We start from the raw sequence: 25,925 nt of genomic DNA, 5'->3' as shown, positions 1-25,925 counted from the left end.
GGTTGAAGCTCCTATGGGCTAATAAGCAGGCTCTCTGCCTGAGCAGCAATAGGAAAAGAGGTAAAGAAGGGGTTCTTTGTAAATCAAATGACACTTTTCTTTGAAAGCTTTTGACTTTGTTGACCTTTTGTTAATGGATAGTTTATTAGAAAAAATAAACCCTGAGGCCTTTGTCTCTATCTGAGGAAGGTAGCAGCCACTGTCTGGTTCCTGGGTATTTTTGGAAGGCAGAAAGGCAGAGCTAGAGGGATGAGTCGAGGGCAGTGTTTCCCTCAGTGCATGGTCTCTGTGGGAGCAAATGCTCAGTTGATGGCGGCGTCAGCTTGGCAGGGCATTTTACATTTGGTATGTGTGCCTAGATCATTCATTCCCACCACTATCCGTGCATTTTCTTCAGCTCCTTGATGGTGGTCAATCTATGTTTAAAATTTATTTTTGTTCATTTTTTGTTAGTGGAAACCAGAGTTCTAAACATTGCATCTTAGTGGCTGACCAGATGCCACCTTTAGAGACAGATGACCTTATGAGAATATCATGTGATGATCAGGTGACTGTACCCACACAGTTGGGTTTCATGATAAGCCTATCATTTTTTTTTTAAACATATTTTTATTGATTTCAGAGAGGAAGGGAGAGAGAGAGAGAGAGAGAGAGAGAGAAACATCAATGATGAGAATCATTGATTGGTTGCCTCCTGCATGCCCCTTACTGGGGATTGAGCCCGCAACCCAGGCACATGCCCTTGATAGGAATTGAACTTGGGACCCTTCCGTCTGCAGGCTGACGCTCTACCCATTGAGCTAAACCGTCCAGGGCTTGATATGCCTATCTTATGTTAAATTCTGCCCTATAGCAGAATAGCAAACTGTTATAAAGTTAATTTTGGATACCCAGAAGTGAAATCACTGGGTCATCAGGCAGTTCCATTTTTTTTTTTTTTAAAATATGGTTTATTGATTTTTTTACAGGGAGGAAGGGAGAAGGATAGAGAATTAGAAACATCGATGAGAGAGAAACATTGATCAGCTGCCTCCTGCACACCTCCTACTGGGGATGTGCCCGCAACCAAGGTACATGCCCTTGACCGGAATCGAACCTGAGACTCTTCAGTCCGCATGCCGACGCTCTATCCACTGAGCCAAACCAGTTAGGACAGTTCCATTTTTAATGTTTTCCATAGTGGCTGCACCAGTCTACATTCTCAACAGTGCACGAGGGTTCCAATTTCTCTACTTCCTTGCCAATACTTTGTTGACTTATTGATGATAGTTATTCTGACAGGTGTCAGGTGAGATCTCATTGTGGTTTTAATTTGCATCTCTCTGATTATTGATGTTGAGCAACTTTTCATGTCTATTGGCCATCTGTATATTCTCTTTGGAGAAGTGTCTATTCAGTCCTCTGTGTTCCTCCCAACCCCCTCCTTTTCTCACCTGAGGATCTTTTTTCTATTGCTTTTCAGAAAGAGAGTGGGAGAGGGAGGGAGGAAGTGGGAGGGCAGAAAGAGGGAAGGGTGGGGGGAGAGAGAGAGAGAGAGAGAGGTGAGATAGACACATTGACTTGTTGCCTTCTGCACACACCCTGGCTAGGGTCGAGGAGCAAACCCGCAACCCAGGTACATGCCCTTGACCAGGAATTTAACCCTCACCTTTGGTGCACAGGCTGAAACTCTAACCATTGAACAACACCATCCAGGGCTGCCCATTTTTAAATTGGATTGTTTGTTTCTTTTGTGTTGATTTGTATGAGGTCATTACAGTTTTGTATATTAACTTCTTCCTTTTTTTAAAAATATATTTTATTGATATTTTACAGAGAGGAAGGGAGAGGGATAGAGAGTTAGAAACATCGATGAGAGAGAAACATCGATCAGCTGCCTCCTGCACACCTCCCACTGGGGATGTGCCCGCAACCAAGGTACATGCCCTTGACCGGAATCGAACCCGGGACCCTTCAGTCCGCAGGCCGACGCTCTATCCACTGAGCCAAACCGGTTTCGGCTGTTAACTTCTTATTGAATGTATCATTCATTAGTATCATTAGTGAATATCTTCTTCCATTTAATAGGTTGTTCTTTGTTTTGTTGATGGTTTCCTTTGCTGTGCAAAAACTTTTTAGTTTGATGTAGTCCCATTTGCTTATTTTTCCTTTGGTTTCCTGTGCCCGAAGAGATATATCAGGAAAAAAAAAATCTCTAAGAGAAATGTCAGAGTGTATTGCCTATGTTTTCTTCTAGGAGTTTTGTGATTTCGAGTCTTACAGTTAAGTCTTTAATTGAGTTTATCCTTGTTTATGATGTATGAAAGTGGTCTAGTTTCATTTCTTTGCATGTATCTGTTCAATTTTCCCAACACCATTTATTGAGTATATTGTCTATATCCCTTTGTATGTTCTTGACTTCTTTATCATATATTAATTGCCAATATAGATGTGGGTTTATTTCTGGGCTCTATTCTGTTTCATTGATCTATAGTGTCAAACTATACTATATAATAAAGGGGGAATATGCTAATTGACCATCACTCCATCACAAAGATGGCTGCACCCACAGCTGAGGCCAAGTTCCCTTAAGGAACCTTAACGAGCAATCAGCAGGGACCTGAGGCTCCCCCCCCCCACCCCCCCCACCCCCCGTAGGGCTTGACAGGGACCTCAGGCCACGCCTCCCACCTGTCAGGGCTTGTCGGGGGACCTCAAGGTGCACTTCCTGTCCTGGTGCTGGGCTAGGGGACCTCAGGCTGCTCCCCCTGCCCCAGCATCGGGCCAGGGGACCTGAGGCTTCACCCCCCTGCCTGGCTGGGCTTGACAGGGGACTTCAGGCCATGTCCCCCACCCAGCGGGGCTTGACAGGGGACCTCAAGGTGCACCCCCAGTGCTGGGTCAGGAGAACTCCGGCTGCGCCCCCGCCCAGCGGGGCTTGACGGGGGACCTGAGGCTGTGACCCCCCTGCCGGTGGGGCTTGGCTGTACGCCCCTCCTGGTGCTGGGCGGAGGGACCTGAGGCTGTAACCCCCTCCCCCCCACCCCGGCCCGGCTTGACGGGGGACCTCAGGCCATGCCCCCGACCCAGCGGTGCTTTACAGGGGATCACAGGCCATGTCCCCCACCTGGCGGGACTTGACAGAGGACCTCAAGGCATGCCCCTCGCCCCAGTCTGGGCTGGGGGACCTCAGGCCACGCCCCCATCCTGGCCCGGGGCCAGGGGACCTGAGGCTACGCCCCCTGCCTGGCAGGGCTTGACAAGGGTGGGACTGGCTGGGTCTGGATCTAGCCCAATGGGCAGGTGGTGTGGCCGGGTCTGGGTCTCACGCAATTTTGAGGTGCATGTGGGTGGGCGGGGAGTTGTCTCTGGGTCCCGTGGTGAGCCCCAGACTCTGACAGGAGGAAGGTTTTCATATACATTTTACTAATTTTCTTTCATCTCTGACACTTCTATTATAGAGCAAGGGCGAATAGCAATATTAAAATATTTCTTCGAATTCCTTTCAATGTGCACAAATCCATGCACCGGGCCACTAAGTTAATGTATAAAAATGCAACCAATTTCTGTATATTTATTTTGTATTCCACTGCTGTACTGAATTTATTTATCAGTTCTAGTAATTTTTTGGTGGGATTTTTACTGTTTTCTATATATCAGGCGTCCTCAAACTACGGCCCGAGGGCCACACACGGCCCGCCAAGGACATTTATCCAGCCCGGGTGCCGCTGCCTGTCCTGCTTAGCAGCCGACTCGTCCCGGGCCCGCAGTGTGCATAGGAATTTGTTCATAGTTTTTTTTTTAAAACTATAGTCCGGCCCTCCAACGGTCTGAGGGACAGTGAACTGGCCCCCTGTTTAAAAAGTTTGAGGACCCCTGCTATCTGCAAATAATGACAGTTTTACTTCTTCCTTTCCAATTTGGGTGCCTTTTATTTTTTCTTCTTGTCTGATTGTGTTGCTAGGATTTCCAATACTGTGTTAAATAAGAGTGGTTAAAGTGGACAATCCTGTCTATTATGTTGACAGTTTTTATTGTAAATGGGTGCTGGATTTTGTTGAATGCATTTTCTGCATCTACTGACATTATCATATGATTTTTTAAAATCCTCATCCTAGGATATGTTTATTGAGAGAGAGGGAGAGAGAGAGAGAGAGAGAGAGAGAGAGAGAGAGAGAGAGAGAGAGAGAGAGAGAGAGAGAGAAAGAGAGAAAGAGATGGGGATAGAAAGCACACCCAAGGTGTGTGCCCTGATCGGGAATTGAACCCGCAACCTTTCGGTGTACAGGATTATGCTCCAACCATCTGAGCCACTTGGCTAGGGCCATATTAAATTATCCTTCATTTTGTTTATATCACATTAATTGATTTGCAGATATTGAACCAATTTTGCATCCCAGGAATAAATCTCAGTTAATCATGTGTATGATATTTTTAATGTATTGCTGAATTAGGTTTGCTAATGTTTTGTTGAAGATTTTTGCATCTGTGTTCATAAAATATATTGGCTTATAATTTTTTTTCTTTGTAGAGTCTTCATCTGGTTTTGGAATTATGATAATGCTGGCCTTGTAAAATGAGCTTGGGAGTCTTCCCTCCCCTTGAATTTTTTGGGAATACAGTGGAACATCATTTCTCGAACTTAGTTTGTTCCGGAAGGCTGTTTGGAAACAAATCATTTTTTTCCCATTCGAAATAATGTAAATTGAATTAGTCCATTCCAGACCCCAAATGATTCTGTTTTAACCTTTCTTACACAGTACATGTTTATTGTACTGTTTAATCTATAGATAAACACTTTAAAAACAAAAAGGACATGAAATGTAAGTGAAAATTTAACAAAAATGAAAAGATACAGTGAAAAAAATGAAAATTAACAATAAGTATAAGCAGCAACAAAAGCAAAACACAGCACAGTCTCCTGAGATTTTAACAGTGTTGAAGTGACTCATATTCTTGCATTCTCTCCTTTGTTTGTCACCTGAGAGATGCTTGACTGATTATACTAGTATCACCATGATGAAAGGGTTGTCAGGTTGGGAAGGGAATTGTTTGAGACAGGAGATATTTGAGAAACAAGGTTCCACTGTTGTGTGAGAAAGATAGGTGTTAATTTTTCTTTGACTTTTTGGTAAAATTTACCTGTGAAGCTATCTGGTCCAGGACTTTTATTTGTTTGGCGTTCGTTCCCCCCATCACTCTAACTTCTCACCCCTCCCAAGAGATCATTATTGCCTTTTTTAAAAAAAACCTTTATAGTTGAGATTATTACAGATGTTCCCCTTGCTTATCCCTATTGCCCCCCCTCCACCCAGTTCCTGCCCCATCCCAAGCCTTCACCATAGGGTCTGTGTCCATAGGTAATGCATATATGCATATATGTTCTTTAGGTAATCTCTTCCCACCCTCTCCCCTTTCCCTCTGAGGTATGTCAGTCTGTTCCATCTTTCCATGCCTCTGGTTCTATTTTATTTATCAGCTTATTTTGTTCATTAGATTCCTTATTCATTTATTTTGATTTTTATATTCAGTGGTTGATGCATATGTATTTATTGCCATTTTATCATTCATATTCTTTTTTAATATATTTATTGATTTCAGAGAGGAAGAGAGAAGGAGAGAGAGATAGAAACATCAATGATGACAGAGACTAATTGATCGGCTGCCTCCTGCACACCCCCTACTGGGGATCGAGCCCGCAACCCAGGCATGTGCCCTTGGCCGGAATCGAACCTGGGACCCTTCAGTCCGCAGGCTGATGCTCTATCCACTGAGCCAAGCCGGCTAGGGCTATCATTTATAATTTTGATCTCCTTCTCCTTTCCTCCTCCTCCTTCTTTTCTCTTGCTGCTTTTAAGATTCTCTCTTTGTCTTTTATCCTTGGCGTTTTAATTAAGTTGTGTCTTGGTGTGGACCTCTTTGGGTACCTCTTGTTGGGACTCTGGGCTTCCTGGACTTGTAAGTCTATTTCTTTCACTAGACAGGGGAAGTTTTCTGTCATTATTTCTTCAAACAGGTTTTCAATATCTTGCTCTTTCTCTTGTCCCTCTGCTACCTCCATAATGCGAATGTTGGTATGCTTGAAGTTGATAGAGGCTCCTTACGCTGTCTTCATATTTTTGGATTCTTTTTTCTTTTTGCTCTTCTTATTGGGTGTTTTTTGCTTCCTCATATTCCAAATTGTTGATTTGATTCTTGGAATCCTCTACTCTACTGTTGAATCCCTGTAAATTATTCTTTATTTCAGTTAGTATATGCTTAATTTCTGACTGGTCCTTTTTCATGTCTTTGATGTTCTCACTAAGATCCTTGAAAGTCTTACTAAGTCCACTGAAGCTCCCATTAATTCCCTTGAAACTCTCATTAAGATCCTTGAGCAACCTTATAACCATTGTTTTGAACTCTGTGTCCAGTAGTTTGCTTATTTCCATTTCATTTAGTTCTTTTTCTGGAGATTTGTTTTGTTCTTTCATTTATGACACATTTCTTTTTCTCTGCATTTTGGCTGCTTCCCTGTGTTTGTTTTTATGTATTAGGTAGAGCTGCTGGAATTGGTGAAGTGGCCTTGTGTAGTAGATGTCCTTTAGGGCCCAGTGGCTCAGCCTCTCCAGTCACCCGAGCTGAGCACTCCTAAGTGTGCCCCGTGTGGGCTGTGTCCACAGTCTTTTAATTGAACCTTGATTGCTGTTGGTGTCACTGGGAGGAATTGACCTCCATGCCAATTGGCTGTGAGTACCAGCTGCAACTACCATGAAAGAGCTGCTGTGTAGGAGACACCCCTATGGAGTAGGACTTGCTTCAGTGCTTACTTTGAGTGTGTTGCTGGTGGATGTGTAAAGTTGCAAGTTGTTATGGTCTGGTGCTGTCTATTGGGTGCATTGGCTCTGGGGCCTCCTGGTGGGTGGTGCACAGTCAGCTACTGCCTGAGGCCACCTGGCAGGAGCTACAGAGCTATCTGCAGATGGCTGCTCCTTGTGTTGGGCATGGAAGTGCCCATGTGAGGCCAAGCTGTCTTTGGCCTCTTATTGATAGTTTTGAGGCCTGCTGAAACCAGCTGATGCTTGTTTGAGAAATTTTAGGAAAGTCTGAAGCTTCAGCCAGGACAGGCCATTCATAAGGAAAAGCTCCTGCAAATAGTTTGGGTGGGCCTGCAAATTAGATGAGGCAGGGTCTCAGGGAATCACCAGAGCTGAGTGCACAGTGTGGGCCAGGCTGATGGAAACTCAGGTATGGCTGTAAGTCAGCTCTGTGATGGGGAGGTTTCAGCATAGAAACAGTGACCCATGTGAGCACCTCTGTTTGCGATAAAGCCACCCTCGATGCCAGACATTCCAGTTCCTCCCTATATGTCCCTGGATCCATCCCCCTGAGCCAGAGGGAGCAAGTTCGTGTAAGTTGTTTGTGGGCCCTTTATGAGGAACTGCCTGGGTCTCCAGCAGCCTCTGTGTTACTCAACCACAATCCCTCTGGTATTTTACAGCCTGAAGTTACGGGGACTTCTCTTCCCAGCTCTGGAACCCTGTGCTGGGGTTTTGGTGTGGGCCTGGTACCCCTAGCTCCTCACGAGGGGCCTCCACATCTGAGACATTCTTCCCAATGGGAAAAGGAAACAACATGCCACCCTTAGGTGTCGGACCAGCCCATTTTATGCCTCCGCCCCTCCTACCAGTCTAAGTATGTTTTCTTCTTTACTTCTCTAGTTGTAGGACTTCCATTCAGCCAACTTTCAGGTGTTTCTGAATGGTGGTGGTTCTGTATTTTACTTGTAATTTTGATGTGATTGTGGGAGGCTGTGAGTACAGGTGTTTACCTACATGGCCGTCTTGGTTTTCTAGTTTTTATTGCCTTAGATCCACCATTGGTATTTCACATTATCTCCTGGTCCCATGGAGTGCCTCCTGGTACGGGGTCCCTGTGCAATACTTGGCTGATGGAGAGGGAACAAATATGGAAGTGGGGGTCTGGTTTTGCATCAACCACTCAGAACTCCATTGTCCTTTCTGGGCCTCAGTTTCCTCACTGGGTCCTTGGGAGGGTCCTGAGGAAATGCAGTCTCTCATGATGCCTAAAATATCTGGGGACTATGGCTTGGCCCTCTCCTGGGGGACTTCCTTCCCAGCAACCCCCTCCACAATCCACATCCTATTCCCCTGAAAAAATATAAAATGACTTTTGTTTTGTTAAAACTGCTGAATGCTCTGTGGGTACAGAAACCACAAAGTGATCAGCAGAGAAAAGGGTAGAGTGGCAGAAGCAACTGGAAGCCATATGGGGCCAGTTTCCCTCCGTGTACAGGTGTCATTCCCCCGCCCCCCAGCTTGTCCCAAAGCCTGCTGGGAAATTTGCTACTTGGATATGCTTTGGCAGGGACTTCCGCACTATATGCATCTGGTCCTGGCCTTTACAGACCCTCAGCTGGAAAGCACTTGAACATAAAGAAAAACAGAACGAAAATTCTGAAAGCCCTGAAATTTCAGATGGGGCAATGATGTGGGGTGACACCTACAAGGGGGGCTCAGTAGCCTGCCTCCTCTTGGTAATAGGAGGGGGTACTCCAGGACCTTCCATGGACTTGGGCAGTTGCCAGTTGACCATGGAACCCAGTCAGCCCCTGGGCCTTGTGGGCACTACTTGGGGTTGTATAACTGCCAGCCCAGGCCAAAGACTGGTCAATCTGGTTGGCTCCTTGCATGTAGCCCATCTGCAGAGACATGGAGGAGTTGTCACACTTGTTGGTCACTCGCTTGGTATCATAGATGTGTTGCCCTGGTCCCGGGAGCTGTCATGCTCACCTGCCTGGCATATTTGTTGGTACCCATTTACAGGCTGATTGTTGAGTGGTGCATGGATGGCAGGATATGGTTCTTGGGGTTGTACAGATGCCTTCTCATGCCATATGCTGTCATGCCTGACTGGCTAGCACTCTTGTTGGTGCTCATTTGGAGCCTGATGACGCACTGGTCTGCCTTCATGGTGGTGTTACTGTAATTCTGCTCCTGCTTCTTTGAGTACTTGATGCCAATGTTCACACTACTCTGCAGCCCCTTTGTCTTGGCTTTTCCTGCTAGAGCCAGAAGAGAGACCTGCACCTGTGTCATTTTCCACTCTCAAATAGGTTATTGGCTTCGAACAGGACCACGGAGTTTATGTCGTAACTGACCATGGCCTTGATGAAGTTGGAGTGGTTTTCTAGATGGTGCCAGTTTTGCATGGAGTGGTTATATTGGGGAGATAGCCTGGCTGCAGCTTATTCACGAGTATTCACAGTATAATTCTATCCTTCATACCTTTCTGGAAGTCAGGACTGATAGGCCCATGAGTCCTTTGATCCAGCTGTGGAATTCTGCCTCCTTTTGAAGGTCATATTTGGACAGGTGTCGATTCTTGACCTTGGCCGAAAGCCAAGGGCCCCTTGTTAAACTGTGTGGAGCTGGTGGTGACGGCGGCATGGATGGCCAGCTGGGTGCCTATTGGGAGTTTTTTGGTTACTGCTTTGATTTCTTTTATTGTAATTGGCCTGTTTAGATTTTCTATGTTTTGATTTAGTCTCGGAGGATTGTATATTTCTAGGAGTTTATTCATTTGGCATAGCCTATTTTCTAAAGGCCTCTGACCTGCCATCCTTTCCTTCTCTGTTTTCCAGGGAACTAGCTCCTGATCCTGGCCTTTTCTGCCCAGTCAGATGGCTTACCTACATAGCTGACCTTTTTACACTATTTTTCCTCTTGTCTGTTTATATGACAGCCTGAGACTTAAGTAAACATAAACATGAAAGGCTTGCTGAGTTAGTGGTTTGTTTCATTTATATAATACAGTCTATGTCCTGAGGGCCTAGTCTCCTCTGGCCTTGCCAGAGCTTGCTGCCACAGGACAAACTCAGTAAAGCCCTGTGGTGTTGGTCAAAAGGGATTCTAAGGGAGAAGGTATGAGTGTCTCAGCTGGTAACTCACTCAACATTGGTTTGGTGACTGACTGTGTACACCAGTATTCTTCAAATAGTGCAACACCCTCAGAGTCCTGCCAGCTGTGGCTGTGGCCTCTTCCCTTTCCTCGTCTGTGGTCACACATATACCAGTGGCTCCCTGTCCGGGATTGACTTTAGAGAAAGCAGCACCACTGCTTGAATCTGTAGCCATGACTTCCCACATAGTTATCGGCATCCTCATTCTTGACCCAATAATTTATCAGTTTGAGCCTTTTTTTCCCCCAAGTTAAATGGAAGATGGAGTTTTATTGTTTGAACAAAGGAGTTAATTTCTTACTCTACATGTATTTTCCAGTGGCCCTAACACTGGTGAGCTGGGTGACTTTGCCCTTGGGGTTAGGACAATGGCCTGTGGAAAACACACCCTGCAGTCGTTAGCTCTGCTGGGTTTCCTGAGCTTCATTCTTGCTCTCTTTCTTCAAATCTCTGTGACCATATTATATTTTTTATTAGTTTCTGCCATCTGCTCTATTTAGTTTTCCTCCTCCTTTTTTTTTTTTTTAATATATTTTATTGGTATTTCACAGAGAGGAAGGGAGAGGGATAGAGAGCCAGAAACATCGATCAGCTGCCTCCTGCACACCTCCCACTGAGGATGTGCCCGCAACCAAGGCACATGCCCTTGACCGGAATCGAACCCGGGACCTTTCAGTCCGCAGGCCGACGCTCTATCCACTGAGCCAAACCGGTTTTGGCTCCTCCTCCTTTTTTTAATGTGCTGATGTTTCTCAGGGTTCCCTTCGTTGCCCTTTTCTTTCATGTTCTCCCGTGGGCTGTGGGTTTCAGAGTCTCCCACCTCTCCTCTTTTGCATTTTGCTTCTGCCTCTCTACATAGCACACTGCATCCTCAGTAGCCTGGTGCTAGTGCTGTAAGCTTTGGGAAGGCACTTAGGCCTAGCTTCTTTGAAGAAGTCATCCCTGCAGATGCCACATCTGCTCTCTTGCCCCTATGCTGCCCTTTTCTGTTTTCTGTGTCCCCCTCTCCTCTAAGACCTTAAGCACCAAGGGCTCATCTGATTTCTTCACTACAGCTGTCCTGTTTCCATGGCTCATGGTGGTGCCTTTGTATCTCATGCCCTTCTGAGGGCTGCAGACTTTTGTTTCTCCTGCAGGACAGCCTATAAGTTCAGAAGCACATTGGGTGGTTTTTGATTGGGTCCACCCTCCCCTGTGTGTAGTGTTGGTGAGGCTATGCTCTAGTGCAGTGGTCGGCAAACTGCGGCTCGCGAGCCACATACGGCTCTTTGGTCCCTTGAGTGTGGCTCTTCCACAAAATACCACGGCCTGGGCGAGTCTATTTTGAAGAAGTGGCGTTAGAAGAAGTTTAAGTTTAAAAAATGTGGCTCTCAAAAGAAATTTCAGTCGTTGTACTGTTGATATTTGGCTCTGTTGAGGAATGAGTTTGCCGACCACTGCTCTAGTGGTATGAAGCATGTGCCTCTGCCATTATATCTCAGAGGGTGGGTCCACAGCTGCTTGGCTGAACTCGATGAGCAGCACTCACACAGTAGGCCGATCCCCGCAGGCCACACCCCCCACCAGTGCATAAATCCGTGCACTGGGCCTCTGCTCTATTATAAAGCAGTGAAAATTGTTTGAGATAACAGATTCTGGGGGGAAAACTACTCTGAAAACCACTTAGAAATAACCATAGAGAAATATTAAAAGGGAGACATTTTAAGGTTTTCCTCCCCCTTTGCCTCAGCAGTCTCCAGATTAATCAGTGGGTGGTTGTACAGGAGAGCATGTGAGAGTGACCTTGGGCTGTGGTCTTGACTATGATCCTGTGGTGGGGTACAGACAGGAGAGACTAACAGGTGTTTCTTTTTTGAAGTTTGATTTTAGGTTTACTTAAAACAACAAAGTTCACTTATGATCTGTGGTTACCACTCTATTGCTAATGTGTCCACATTACCCATTCCAGAGAAAAGAAGGTCAATCAGAAGTCAGCATGTGTATTTAGATAGTGCCCTCTTGTTGGGGAGTATTTTGAAAACCAAATCTCCATCCATGTGGGTACATGAATCTTGGATCCTCAGAACAACCCTGTGAGGTTGGAAGAGGAGAGCATGGAATTGGCTTCGGCACTCTTAAAATCACACCTCTCTGGGGTGAAGTCTCTGGTAATGGTCAGTATCTCATGCTCAGAACCTCTCCTGGGAGGGGCATGACCCCAGGGTGGGTCACATTGGCTTTAGAATTGCTTGTTGGCATCTTGTAGGACTACTCTTCATTTTCTTCTCTTTTGCCCCAGACCCTTGAAAATATCCTGAATTTTCTGAAGGATACAAGCAGAACAAAACATTTTCTTGCTAGTAATCCTTTAAAATAAAAAGTTTTACATGGGAGCCAAAAACGGTTTCTACATTTTTCAGTGAAGTCAGTGTTTTCCTTGTCTTTGGTTCCCTTCCCACAGTTCCATTTTCTTTAGTTATGGAGGTTGGTAGTGTCAGAGGCTTTTTTACTCAGGACTCAGTGCTTGGGCAGAGGTGTCTGAAAAGACACCTGGCTCCCACACTTGGCCCCTGGCTCCCGCACTCAAGCCTCCAGGGGTTGTTGGTAGCCTCTTGCCCAAGAGGTGTGTATGGCATTGTGCTAGACTGTTGACTTCTTTTTTAAAAATATGTACTTTTTTATTGTTGACAGTATTACAGGTATCTCCCAAATCCCTCCTCCCCCCTAGCCACTACCCACCCCCAGGTCTTCACTACCCTATTGTCTGTGTTCTTGGGCTATGAATATAAGTATATAAGTTCTTTGGTTTCTCTCTCCTTGTCCCCCCATCCCCACATTGAGGTCTGTTCTGTTTCTCCATGCTTTGGGTCTTATTTTGTTGGTCAGTTCATTTAATTCATTAGATTCTACAAATAAGTGAGATCATGTGATGTTTGTCTTTCTCAGATGCACTTTATTTCACTTAGCATAAGAGTCTCCAGGTTCATCAATGCTGTCCCAAAGAGTAGGAGATCCTTCTTTTTTTACAGTGGCATAGTATTGCATTATGTCCCACAGCTTTTTTAAAAAAATATTTTTATTGATTTCAGAGAGAAAGGGAGAGGGAGAGAGAGATAGAAACATCAATGATGGGAGAAAATCATTGATCGGCGGCTTCCTGCATGCCCCCCACTGGGAATCAAGGCCAAAACCCTGGCATTGCCCTGACCAGGAGTCAGACGGAGACATCCTGGTTCATAGGTCAGCGCTCAACCACTGAGCCACACACCAGGCCCACAGCTTTTTTATCCATTCACTTACTGATGGGCACTTGGGATGTTTCCAAATATTAGCTATCCTATCTAATAAAAGAGTAATATGCAAATTGACCGTCACTCCAAGACACAAGATGGCCACCCCCATGTGGCCAAAGATGGCTGCCCCCATGTGGATATAAGATGGCTGCCACAAGATGGCTGGCGGGGGAGGGCAGTTGGGGGTGGGCGGAGGAGGGCAGTTGGGCGAGACCAGGTCAGCAGGGGACGGCAGTTGGGGGGGACCAGGCCTGCAGGGGAGGGCAGTTGTGGGCAATCAGGCCAGCAGGGAGGGCAGTTAGGGGTGACCGGGCCAGCAGAGGAGGGCAGTTGTGGGAGATCAGGCCAGCAGGGGAGGGCAGTTGGGTGGGGGGGGACCCAGGCCTGCAGGGGATGGCAGTTGGGGGGGGGGGCAGGCCTGCAGGGCAGGGCAGTTAGGGGCAATCAGGCCAGCCAGGGAGCAGTTAGGCGTTGATCAGGCTGGCAGTGAAATGGTTAAGGGGTGATCAGGCTGGCAGGCAGAAGCGGTTAGGGACAATCAGGCAGAGGCAGGTGATCGGTTGGGAGCCAGCAGTCCTGAATTGTGAGAGGGATGTCCGACTGCCCGTTTATGCCCGATCCCACCGGTCGGACATCCCTCAAGGGGTCCCAGATTGGAGAGGGTGCAGGCTGGGCTGAGGGACACCCCCCCTCCCGTGAATGAATTTCATGCACCGGGCCTCTAGTTGTAAATAATACTGTTATGAACATAGGGGTGCATATATTCTTTCTGATTGGTGTTTTGGGATTTTTAGGATATATTCCTAGAAGTGGGATCACTGGGTCAAATGAAAGTTCCATTTTTTAATTTTTGAGGAAACTCCATACTATTTTTTTTTTAAATTGATATTTTTACAGAGAGGAAGGGAGAGGGATAGAGAGCTAGAAACATCGATGAGAGAGAAACATCGATCAGCTGCCTCCTGCACACCTCCCACCAGGGATGTGCCCGCAACCAAAGTACATGCCCTTTACCAGAATCGAACCCGGGACCCTTCAGTCCGCAGGCCAACGCTCTATCCACTGAGCCAAACCGGTTTCGGCTCCATACTATTTTTTATAGTGGCTACACCAATCTGCATTCCTACCAGCAGTGAACTAGTGTTCCCTTTTTTTCGCATCCTCGCCAGCACTTGTTTGTTGATTATTGATGATAGCCATTCTAACATTTGTGAGGTGATAGGTGATACCTCATTGTGGTTTTAATTTGCATTTCTCTGATGATTAGTGACTTTGAGCATTTTTTCAGGTCTCTTGGCTATTTGTATGCCTTCTTTGCCCATTTTTAAATTGGGTTATTTGTCTTCCTTTTGTTGAGTTGTGTGAGTACTTTATATATTTGGGATATTAACCCTTTCTCAGATGTATCATTGGCAAATATCTTCTCCCATATAATCCACCATTTTGATGGTGGACTTCTTAGAGGGACCCTTAAATAAGCTTGTCCCCACCCTGGCCCATATGGCTCAGTTGGTTGGGTGTCGTCCCGGGCACTAAGGGGTTACTGGTTCAGTACTTGGTCAGGGAAAATGCCCAGGTTGAGGGCTTAATCCCCAGTGGGGGTCGTGTAGGAGGCAGCCAATCAGTATGTGCCCCACACATTGATCTTTCTTTCTCTCTCTCTCTCTCTCCCTCCCTCCCTCCCTCCCTCCCTCCCTCCCTCCTCTTTTTTCTCATTATAAAAATCAGTTAAAAAAAATCTTAAAAACAACAACTTGTCCCCTCAGTAATGCCCAGCCCACAACTTTTTTGTTTATCTTTGATTTTCGGTCATACCTGTGCTGTGGTTTGGCTTCTGCTTCTTCTGCTCTGTTATCATACAGTTTCTCTTTTGTCTGTGCCCTGTGACATAGATATGCACCAGATCCCTCCCAGGGAGGCTGCCTGGTTTCTATATTGGTGGGCTGGAGACTGTCAGTTTCTGGAGTGCTTTAAAAAAAATTAAATAAAAAATATATATACTTATAGATTCTAGAGAAGAATGAAGAGTGAGTGAGATATAGAAATATCAATGACCAGAGGCCTGGTGCACAAAATTCATGCACTCGGGGAGGGGCCCTCGGCCCGGCCTGCTGAGCTTACCACCACCTCCGCTGCGCTTGCCAGTTGTGAGCCTGGCTTGTGGCTGAGGGGCGCTCCCCCTATGGGAGTGCACTGACCACCAGGGGGCAGCTCCTGCATTGAGTGTTTGCTCCCTAGTGGCCAGTGTGTGTCACAGTGACTGGTTGATATGCATATTAGCCTTTTATTATAGAAACTAAAGGCCCGGTGCACGAAATTCGTGCACGGGAGGTGTGTCCCTCAGCCCAGCCTGCACCCTCTCCAATCTGGGACGCCCCTCTCACAATCCAGGACTGCTGGCTCCCAAATGCTCGCCTGCTTGCCTTCCTGATTGCCCCTAACTGCTTCTGCCTGCCAGCCTGATCACCCCTAACCACTCCCCTGCCAGCCTGATTGATGCCTAACTGCTCCCCTGCCAGCCTGTTTTCCCCTAACTGCCCTCCCCTGCAGGCCTGGTCACCCCTAACTGCCCTCCCCTGTAGGCCTGGTCACCCCCAGCTGCTCTCCCCTGCAGGCCTGGGTCCCTCCCAACTCCCTTTCCCTGCAGGCCTGGTCGCCCCCAACTTCCCTCCTCTGCCAGCCGGGTCACCCCTAACTGCCCTTCCCTGCAGGCCTGGTCGCCCCAACTTCCCTCTTCTGCCCGCTTGGTCACCCCTAACTGCCCTCCCCTGTTGGCCTGATCACCCACAACTGCCCTCCCTCGGAGACCTGGTCCCTCCCAACTGCCCTCCTCTGTTGGCCATCTTGTGGTGGCCATCTTGTGTCCACATGTGGGCAGGATCTTTGACCACATGGGGGCAGCCATCTTGTGTGTTGGAGTGATGGTCAATCTGCATATTACTCTTTTATTAGATAGGATAGAGGCCTGGTGCACGGGTGGGGGCCAGCTGGTTTGCCCTGAAGGGTGTCCCGGATCAGGGTGGGGGTTCCCTTGGGGCGTGGGGCGGCCTGGGCGAGGGGCCTGTGGTGGTTTGCAGGCCGGCCATGCCCCCTGGCGACCCAAGCGGAGGCCCTGTTATATGGGGTTTATTTATATTCTACAATTGAAACTTTGTAGCCTGGAGCGGAGCCAAGCCTTCTGCTTGCTCTGTGGCAGCAGCCATTTTTGGGGGGATTCATGTATCTTCTATAACTGAAACTTTGTAGCCTTAAGCGGTGGCCTGGGCCAGCCAGGGCGTGCGGGAAGCTTGGCTTCCTCCATTGCCGGGGGCAACCCTAGTCTCCTGCTCTTTCCAGCTCCGTGGCTGCCGCCATTTCTGTTTGGTTTTATGTATCTTCTATCATTGAAACTTTGTAGCCTTGAGTGGAGGCCTAGGCCGGCAAGGGCAGGTGGAAAGCTTGGCTTCCTCCATTGCCGGGGAAACCGAAGCCTCCCTCCTGCTCTCTGTTGCGGTAGCCATCTTGTTGGGTTTATTTGCGTATTCGCTCCTGATTGGCTGGTGGGCGTGGCTGGTTGCCGTGGCTTGTGGGTGTACCGGGGTGATGGTTAATTTGCATATTACTCTTTTATTAGATAGGACTAGAGGCCCGATTCACGAAGACTCGTGCAAGAATGGGCCTTCCTTACCCTGGCTGCTGGCACCGCCTTTTAGATCTGTCCGGAGCTGCCTTTTCGCTCTGGCCCGGAGCCACCTTTCCACCTTCCCACGCTGCCCAGAGGCCTGGAGTGGCTGGGGCAGTGTGGAACACCTGTGTCCCGCCCCGCCCCCGTCTGCTCGGTGCCTGTGTATGCAAATCAACCCACAATCTTTGTTGGGTTAATTTGTATACTCACTCCTGATTGGCTGGTGGGTTGTGCAAAGGTACGGTCAATTTGCATCTTATTATTTTATTAGTGTAGATATCAGTGATGAGACAGAATCACTAATCTACTGCCTCCTGTATGCCCAATACTGGGGATTGAGCCCACAACCCCGACATGTGCCATGACCAGGAATCAAACCGAGACCTCCTGGATTATAGGTCGACGCTCAACCACAGAGCCACACCAGCAGGGCTGGGAATGCATTTTCAGCCTCCATCACTGGGGTCACCATCACAGAGCTTTGGGCTTCAGTTTACCTATGTATTACGATTTATTGGCTTCTCCCGATCTGGCTATCCTTCACTGAGCCTGGCTCCTTGAAATCACACAGATCCTCCAGGAAGCCAGACCATTAGAGACATGGTCTTAGACTTGGTTGGGACAGTCAGGCTCTGAGTTCTTGGGACAGTCACATCAAGACCAGATAGGATTTAGCCACACAGTGATTATTTTAAAGCTGCTTTGTGGCTGGTCTGAGTTGGCACATGTCAGGTATTTCATACATTTTAGGCCATGAGGAGTGTTATCTTTACTTGTCCAGAAGGAATTTTTTGGAAGTGTTTTACCTGAAGCGTTAAGGAACATTTCACATTGTGTAGTTCATAGTATCTCTGCATATATTAATGTGAAGGTCCCATTTAAGGTTACTTACTGTCCTAGTCACCTGGGTGACCTTCTGGGGCAGTGCGCAGTTAGAGATCCTGGGGTTGAGGCCTCAGGGCCTACTCTAAACATGACTCAGGCAAGAGAAGATTCAGTTGAAAGGTTAGTGGGGATGTTTCTGTAGGTCTCTATTTGTCTCTATGTGGGTGGTTAATTACAAACTAGTATCAGTAAGGTAACACCCATTTTTTTTCTATAAAGAGCTGGTTAAAATAAAGTATAGGTATCCAAACATAATGGCCAGGCTATTGCTTTCTTTTGATGAAAGAGTAGTATTTTTTGCAATGAACTGTGGAAATCTTATCTTTATTCTAAGAGTTATGTTATGTAGTATCTTTTAGAAAAATTATCTTTTCCTATTATTGAAGTAGTTTATGCACATTGAACAAAACTTAAGTGTATTAGTTTGTCATGGCTGCTGTAACAAAGTCCCCCACACTGGGCAGTTTAAACAGCGGAAATTTATCTTCCCACAGTCCTGGAGGCCAGAAGTCCGTGACCAAGATGTCAGCAGAGCTGGCACTGAGGAGAATCTGTCCAGGCTCTCTCCCAGTCCTGCTGATCTGCTGACAATCTTTGATGTTCCTTGTTTTGTAGAGCATCGGTCCCATCTCTGCCTCCATCTTCACATGATGGTCTCCCTGCCTGCGTCTCTGTGTCCAAATATCCCCCCTTTTTATAAGGAAACCAGACATATTTGTGTTAGGACCCACCCTATAATGATCTCATCTTGATTACATCTGCAATGACCCTTTTTCCAAATAAGGCCACATTCTGAGATACTGGGGGTTAGAAGGATCACAGTATATCTTTTCAGGGGAATACAATTCAACTAATAACACTTAGTAAATGAAGTTGAATATAAAGAAAATAAAAGTATGTATAATCCTTCTGGTCGGTGTGGCTCGGTTGGTTGAATGTCGTCCCATGCACCAAGTGGTTGCTGGTTAGATCTCTGGTTAGGGCACATGCCAGAGTTGCAGCAGGCTTGATCCCTAGTAGGGGATGTCCATGAGACAGCCAATGGATGTTACTGTCTCATCGATGTTACTGTCTCATTCTCTCTCTCCCTCTCCTTTCCTCTCTCTTTCTAAAAAACAAACAAACAAACAAATAAAAACATAAAAAATGTGCAATCCGACCAATCAAATTTAAATATCTGAATGGACAATTTTTAATCTTAGGCTTTTCACAAAATAAGGACTATGCTGTACATAATTTCATATTCTGCATTTTAAAACTTAATATTAATTTCCCATGATATTCATCTTTAAAATGTGGCTTTTAATGTTTTTTCAACGTAAAGAGAATAATGTGTCCGATAAAGTTCTAATTTTCACATTTTCTGGAGAAGGGACCTTGTCCATTTGGCACCTTTGGTTTCTTTTCCATCTTAGTGGGAGCACACAAGGCATCAGCACAGTTAGCAGGTGCTTTATTATTAATATTTTTTTAAATCCTCCCCCGAGGATATTTTTCCTTTAATTTTTATTTTTAAAATGTATTTTTTATTGATTTCAGAGAGGAAAGAAAAGGGAAAGAGATAGAAGCATCAATGGGGAGAGAGACTCATTGATTGACTGCCTCCTGCATGGCCCCCACTGGGGATCAAATCTGCAACCCAGGCATGTGCCCTTTGCTGGAATTGGACCCGGCACCCTTCAGTCCACAGGCTAACACTCTTTCCACTGAGCCAAACCGGTTAGGGCACCATTGATTTTTAGAGAGAGTGGAAGGGAGAGAGAAACATGGATATGAGAGAGACACATTTATTGGTTGCCTCCCACATGCAGGGATCCAGCCTGTATCCAAGGTATGTGCCCTTGACTGGGAATTGAATTCATGATCCCTAGGTCTCTGGGTCAACGCTCTAACCACTGAGCGAACCGGCAATGGGTGGCAGGTGCTTTATGATGAGGGTGGGCAGAGATAACTTGAGCTTGTCTGTGAACCTCAAGAGGTCAGAGACCATGTGAAAAGCAGGTCTGGAGATTAGAGGGGCATCATGAGGTGGGGTGCCTGGGCAACCAGCTGGGTGGGGGGCCAGGGCCTGGTGCTAGCTAGGCCGTTCCTGGTTGTCCAGGCTGTTCCTGATGGGGCCCCACCTGGGAAGGGATTGCCTTTGTTATGTAAATCAGTCATTCTGTTTATTGGGCCCCTCTCTTGGGACCTCAGTTCTCCCTGGGAACTGACCCAGTAAGTACTGTGAGCCTGTTCTGCTGCATATTGTGTTTTTCTGGCAGGAGGATCACTGAAAAAACAAAACAATTTTTTAGAGCAATTTTAGGTTCACAGCAAAATTGAGCAAAAGTACAAAGATTTCCCATATCCCCATCCCCAAGCTTCCCCATTATCAACATTCCCCCACCAGAGTGGTATATGTTTTACAATCAATGAACCTATATTGACACATTATCACCCAAAGTCCACACTTTACGTTAGGGTTCATTCTTGGTGGTGTACATTTCTAAGATTTCATTGTACAGAATAGTTTCACTGCCCTAAAACTCCTCTTCTGTGTTCTACCTATTCATCGCCTCCCTTTAATTCCTGGCAGCTACTGATCTTTTTACTGTATCTGTAGTTTTGCCTTTTCCAAAATGTCTTAATGGTTGGAATCCTACTGTATTAAGCCTTTTCATACTGGTTTCCATGGCTTGACAGCTTTTGTGTGTGTGTGTGTGTGTGTGTGTGTGTGTGTGCGCGTGTGTGCTGAATAATGATCTATCATCTGGATTTTCTACAGTTGATCCATTCACCTACAAAAGGGCATCTTGGGTCACTTTTAATCATCTCTCCAATCTTCTCTGATGGAGAAACAAACAAACAAAGCCAGTTGCTGACTTCTGAACTCAGTTCTGGCTTCTCTGTAACTGCCTGGAAGAGAGGGGCTATTCCCTCCCAAAGCTTGTGCTGTGTTGTGTCCCCAGTTAGTTCCAAAAGCCCTGGACTGTAACAGGAGGATATTGCTCAGGAATGATGCAGACCTTAGGGAACACCTGAAGCACCTTGCATGGAAACCATTCCCACAACATTTTAAACACTGCAGAGTTGGTGATGGGAGAGAGGGAGTGAGAAGAGAAGGATGGCCTTAGGTTGTAGTCTCTCTGGGATGTCTGAGAGGTATATACACTGAGTCCAGAGATGTGTGAGGTCCTTGCTGGATTCCTTGGGACAATGTACGCCACTGTGTCAGCCAATGTGCCTTTGCCCACGCCACTTAATTTTTGTTTCAGAGACTAGACTAATAATTCTTAACCTAGATTTAGATTTTTAGCTGTTTAAAATGTCATCAGTTTCTTGAAACATAATTTTATTCATGGCCTTTTCTGATCATTTTTGAGAGGGAGCTCTTTATAGTGATTCAGCAACAGGATTGCTTCTCAGTCCCCCATTTTCCCACCCCCATCTTGTCCGAGGTGGAATCCTACCCGGCGGAATATGTGTCTAGAGGAGAAAGATTGTGTCCCGGGCTGGTAGCCAGCTTTGGGATGACTTAGAACCAGTGTACTCGGCCTGTGCTGCAGCCTCTCCTTTAGGCTTTTGTCCTTGTCACACCCATTACATAATTCTGGATCCTTTTCATTTTGACATTCAAGGGACAGTACTGGGTCTGGGTCTACAAAAGGAGGCAGCGAAATTTGAAATAGTGTGTCTTATCTTTGCTGAGCAAAAGGGACACAGTCCTGGTCATGCCTCAGCCCGAGGCAAACAGGCCTCTTGTGTACCCAGTTCCCATCCCATTCCCCAACTGGATATGCTCTGTTCGTCTTCACACATCTTAGTTGGAGGTGGCTACATTTCCTCTTCCTAAAGGAGTGTAGACAGCAGAAAAGTTCACCTGGTGGGGCCAGGCCTGCCTCTGTGCTCCTGACATGGAACAATTCTGTGTTGGGCAACTGGAGTTACCCCAGGGAAACAGCCAGAAAGCGACACTTCTTTGGGAGAAATGCTGGGCTTCAGGGAGTGGGATACACGATTGAAAGGGTATTGTCACAGGTGAGGTCTTGACAGGCTCTGTGATGGAAGGCGGGGTCCTGGACTCTCTCCTGTCCTGGACCCTGTCCTCACACTTTATCATCTCAGAACTCTTTAAAAATTTTTTATTTGAGCCCTAACCAGTTTGGCTCAGTGGATAGAGCATCGGCCTGAGGACTGAAGGGTCCCAGGTTCGATTCTGGTCAAGGCACATCCCCAGTAGGGGGTGTGCAGGAGGCAGCTCACCGATGTTTCTAACTCTCTATCCATCTCCTTTCTTCTCTTTAAAAAAATAAAATATATTTTAAAAAATGTTTTTATGAGAGAGAGAGAGAGATATTTGTTGTTCTACTTATTTATGCATTTATTGGTGGCTTCTTGTATGTGTCCTGATAGGATAAAATCCACGGGGGCAATGCTCTAACCAACTGAACTACCCAACCAGGGTTTAGGAACTCTTTATGCTATAAATAATTAGGAGTCAAAGGAATTTTTGTCTATATGGGTATATCTGTTGATAAAATGTTTATTTTCTAGTAGGAATGATTAACCCATTGCATATTACTCTAAATAACAAATCTTTACTGAAAATAACTATTTTCCAAAACAAAATATTGGCGATTATCATATACTAGCAGCCTTGCGCACCTGCGCCAGTAGCTCGCTGCCGCCCTCCAGTAGCTTTCTGCCCGCTGCCCCACCCTCCTGTAGCTCCCCCCATTTCCCCCTCATAGCTTGCTGCCCTGCCCCCTCCTGTAGCTCTCCACTGCCCTATTGTAGCTTGTTAAGCTTCACAGCGTAACGTCCATTTGCATATTACTTCTTTATTATATAGGATTGCTTTGGTTAAAGTATACCAAGAAAATAATGTATTTGGAATATGGAAGGGTATTTGAATAGCCTCTTGACATAATTTTGGAGTGGTGTTTTTGTTTGTTTGTTTTTTGTTTTGATATGACAGCAAAACTGGACAAATGGTCACTTGGGGAAAGGTCAATGGCAGCCTGAAACCTCCATTGAGTCATGGCATGTTACTTTTCAGCTACATTTAAACCCACTATCCTTCCTTGCACTGTGAGATGATCTTTTACAACTGTGTTTGGTTTGCTGAGTTATTTAGATCTTCCAGGTGCTGATGTACTTATTTTATTACTAGAGGCCTGGTGCACAAATTCGTGCATGGGTGAGGTCCCTTGGCCTGGCTGGTGATCAGGGCAATCTAGCACACTGACCACCAGGGGGCAGCTCCTGCACTGAGTGTCTGCCCCCTTGGTGGTCAGCATGCGTCATAGCGACCAGTCGACTGGCTGTTCAGTTGTTTGGTTGCTTAGGCTTTTATACCAGGTGTACTGGTTAATAATGCGGATTTTGTAATCAAAGAAAACACAATCAATTGAAGAGAAACATCAGAAGTGCTTTATTCAAAGTAACGTCCATTGCTAGCTACACATTTCCCCCATCTTTCAGGTAATTTGTGGATACCTTTCCAATAGAAATTTTCTTGTTTTGAGGCAAACCATTCAGAGACCCAGTTTTCCACTTCCTCGTATGTTTGGAAGTGCTGCTCAGAAAGAGCTTGTGCCACCAATCGGAACAAGTGGTCATCTGAAGGAGCAAGGTCTGGTGAATACAGCGGGTGGGTTAATACTTCCCAGGCAAGATCTTTTAATGTGTCTTTAACTGGTTTTGAAGTGTGTGATGGTGCATCATCATGAAGCAAAATTACTTTGCCATGTCTTCTGCTCCATTCTGGTTGTTTTATGTTCAAAGTGTGGTTCAAATTGATTATTTGTTGTTGGTAGCGATAATTATTAACGGTTTCACGTGGTTTAAGAAGCTCATAATACACCACACCTTCCTGATCCCACCAAACACAGAGTATTGTCTTCTTTCCAAAGCGATTTGGCCTTGCAGTCGATGCTGATGGTTGACCTGGATCAACCCATGATTTTGTGCATTTGGGATTCTCAAAATAAATCCACTTTTCATTGCCAGTCACAATTCGATGCAAGAAAGACTTTCTTTTGTGCCGTTGAAGCAACATTTTACTGATGAATTTTCGGTTTTGCATTTGTCTTTCGATCAGTTGACGTGGCACCCATTTTCCTTCCTTTCAAATCTTTCCCATTGCTTGTAAATGATAGGAATTGTTTGCTGAGCAACGTTTAATCTTTCTGCAAGTTGTTTGTGAGTTTGACACGCATCTTCAATAATGCTTGTAATTGTTGGTCTTCAAACTTTTTTTGGTTGACCTGGACATTCTTTGTCTTTCACGTTGAAATCATCACTTTCAAAGCATTTAAACCAGCGTTCACAAGTATCTTGAGATGGAGCATGTTCACAATAAGCTTCCCGAAGTATATGATAACTTTCAGCAGCACTTTTCTTCAAAATAAAGTAACTAATTAAAACTTCCCGCAAATGTTCTTTTTTGGCATGAAATTTGACATTTTTAAGCGTAAAAATATCTATGATGTTAACACCTTCAGCAAATTTGACATATGAAGTTTTGAAGCTTGTTGTCAATACCACAAAATAGCATGCATATCAAATCGCATATATATCAACATATATGTAACTCCATCTATTAAAAAAATCTGCATTATTAACCGGTATACCTAGTGTATGTGTGTGTGTGTGTGTGTGTGTGTGTGTGTGTGTGTGTGTGTGTATACACACTGAGTGGCCAGATTATTTTGACCACCCCATCAGTCCTTCGTTGGGCCACCTTTTGCCTTCAGTACTGCGGCGATTCTTCTTGGCATTGACTCCACGAGATGTTGAAAGGTGATGTGAGGAATCTGACACCATGCCTGATGAATAGCACTGTCCAGTTCTGTGAGATTTGATGGTTGTGGAACCAGCTTCCTGATGGCTCTTTTAACTTCGTCCCACAAATGCTCAATTGGATTGAGATCTGGTGATTGTGGGGGCTACCTAAGCAAGGTAAAGTCTCCCTCATGTTCTTGAAACCACTCCTGCACAATACGAGCACTGTGGCATGGCGCATTGTCTTGTTGGAAGAAGCCATCTCCATTGGGATACATCATCAACATGATAGGATGAACTTGATCAGCAACGATACTTAGGTATGTTGTGCTATTCAGACGTTGTTCCACACGAATTAAAGGGCCCAAATCATGCTAGGAAAACATGCCCCAAACCATAACACTGCCCCCACCAGCCTGAAGGGTTGTACTCATGCATGTGGGGTGCAAGCTTTCATGCTGTTTCCGTGAAATTCTCACTCTGCCATCTGCATGATGCATCTGCATGGAAATGTGATTCATTGGACCACATGACTTTTTTCCAATGCTTGACTGTCCAATCCTTGTGGTCCTGTGTGAATTGGAGACGTTTTATCAGCAAAGGTGTTCAAACAGGCCTTCGGCTTCCATATCCCATATGATGCAGTGTACGGCCAATTTGCCTACAAACGTCAGGTGGTCATAATAATCTGGCCACTCAGTGTGTACACACACACACACACACACACACACACACACACACACACACACGGCCCAGTGCACGAATTCGTGCACCTTGAAAGGAACTGTGGGCCGCGAGGTTGCGGTAGGCACAGGGGCAGGTTTTGGCCCATCCTCCACTCCCCTGCCTGGCCCATCCTGCTGCGGCCCCCGGTCACCTGTCGGCAGCCCCATTCCTGGTGCCGCTGCCCCCACATGATGACGGCGCCGGCCCTGCTTGCACCCGCTGATGGCGCAGAGCGATTGGGGCCAGCGCCAGCAGCGGGTGAGAGGAGCCAGTGCCATCAGCGGGTGTGAGTGGCAGCTGCTGCCCTGATGGCCCCTCAGGAGCTGGGGGAGAATCCCTCAGGGGGGAGATCAGGGCTGGCAGCCGCTGCTCGCACCTGGTGATGGCGCCGAGAGATTGGGACCAGTACCAGGCACTGGCTGCAGGTGCGAGCGGGGCTGGCGCTGGCAGTGAGTGCGAGCAGCTGCTCTGGCACTGGCAGTGGGTGCAAGTGGGCCCTTCACTGGCAGCAGGTGCGAGAGGTGGCTGCCAGCCCTGATCTCCCCTCAGGAACAGGGGGAGGTGGAGAAGCCCTAAGGAGCGATTGGGCCCAGCAGCTGCCACTCACACCCACTGATGGCGCCGTGTGAGCGGCGGCTCCAGCACTGGCAGTCGGTGCAAGTGGGGCCGGCGC

At 46.4% G+C, this 25,925-nt stretch overlaps 1 protein-coding gene and 1 pseudogene across 10 annotated transcripts in view; one reads left to right on the top strand and one right to left on the bottom strand.

Moving 5' to 3' along the window:
• ANKRD11 (ankyrin repeat domain containing 11) overlaps nt 1–25,925 on the top strand; it is a 295,623-nt gene that overhangs the window by 119,205 nt on the left and 150,493 nt on the right. The window lies entirely within an intron of this gene.
• On the bottom strand, nt 8,495–9,561 carry LOC308235955 (calponin-2-like; annotated as a pseudogene). The gene has a single exon. The product of its transcript is annotated as a calponin-2-like (transcript).

Source organism: Plecotus auritus, assembly GCF_963455305.1.
Source record: "Plecotus auritus genome assembly, chromosome: 10".
Classification (NCBI taxonomy): Eukaryota; Metazoa; Chordata; class Mammalia; order Chiroptera; family Vespertilionidae; genus Plecotus; species Plecotus auritus.
Note: the sequence above shows the minus strand (reverse complement) of the source record. Positions and strands in the feature narration are given on the sequence as shown.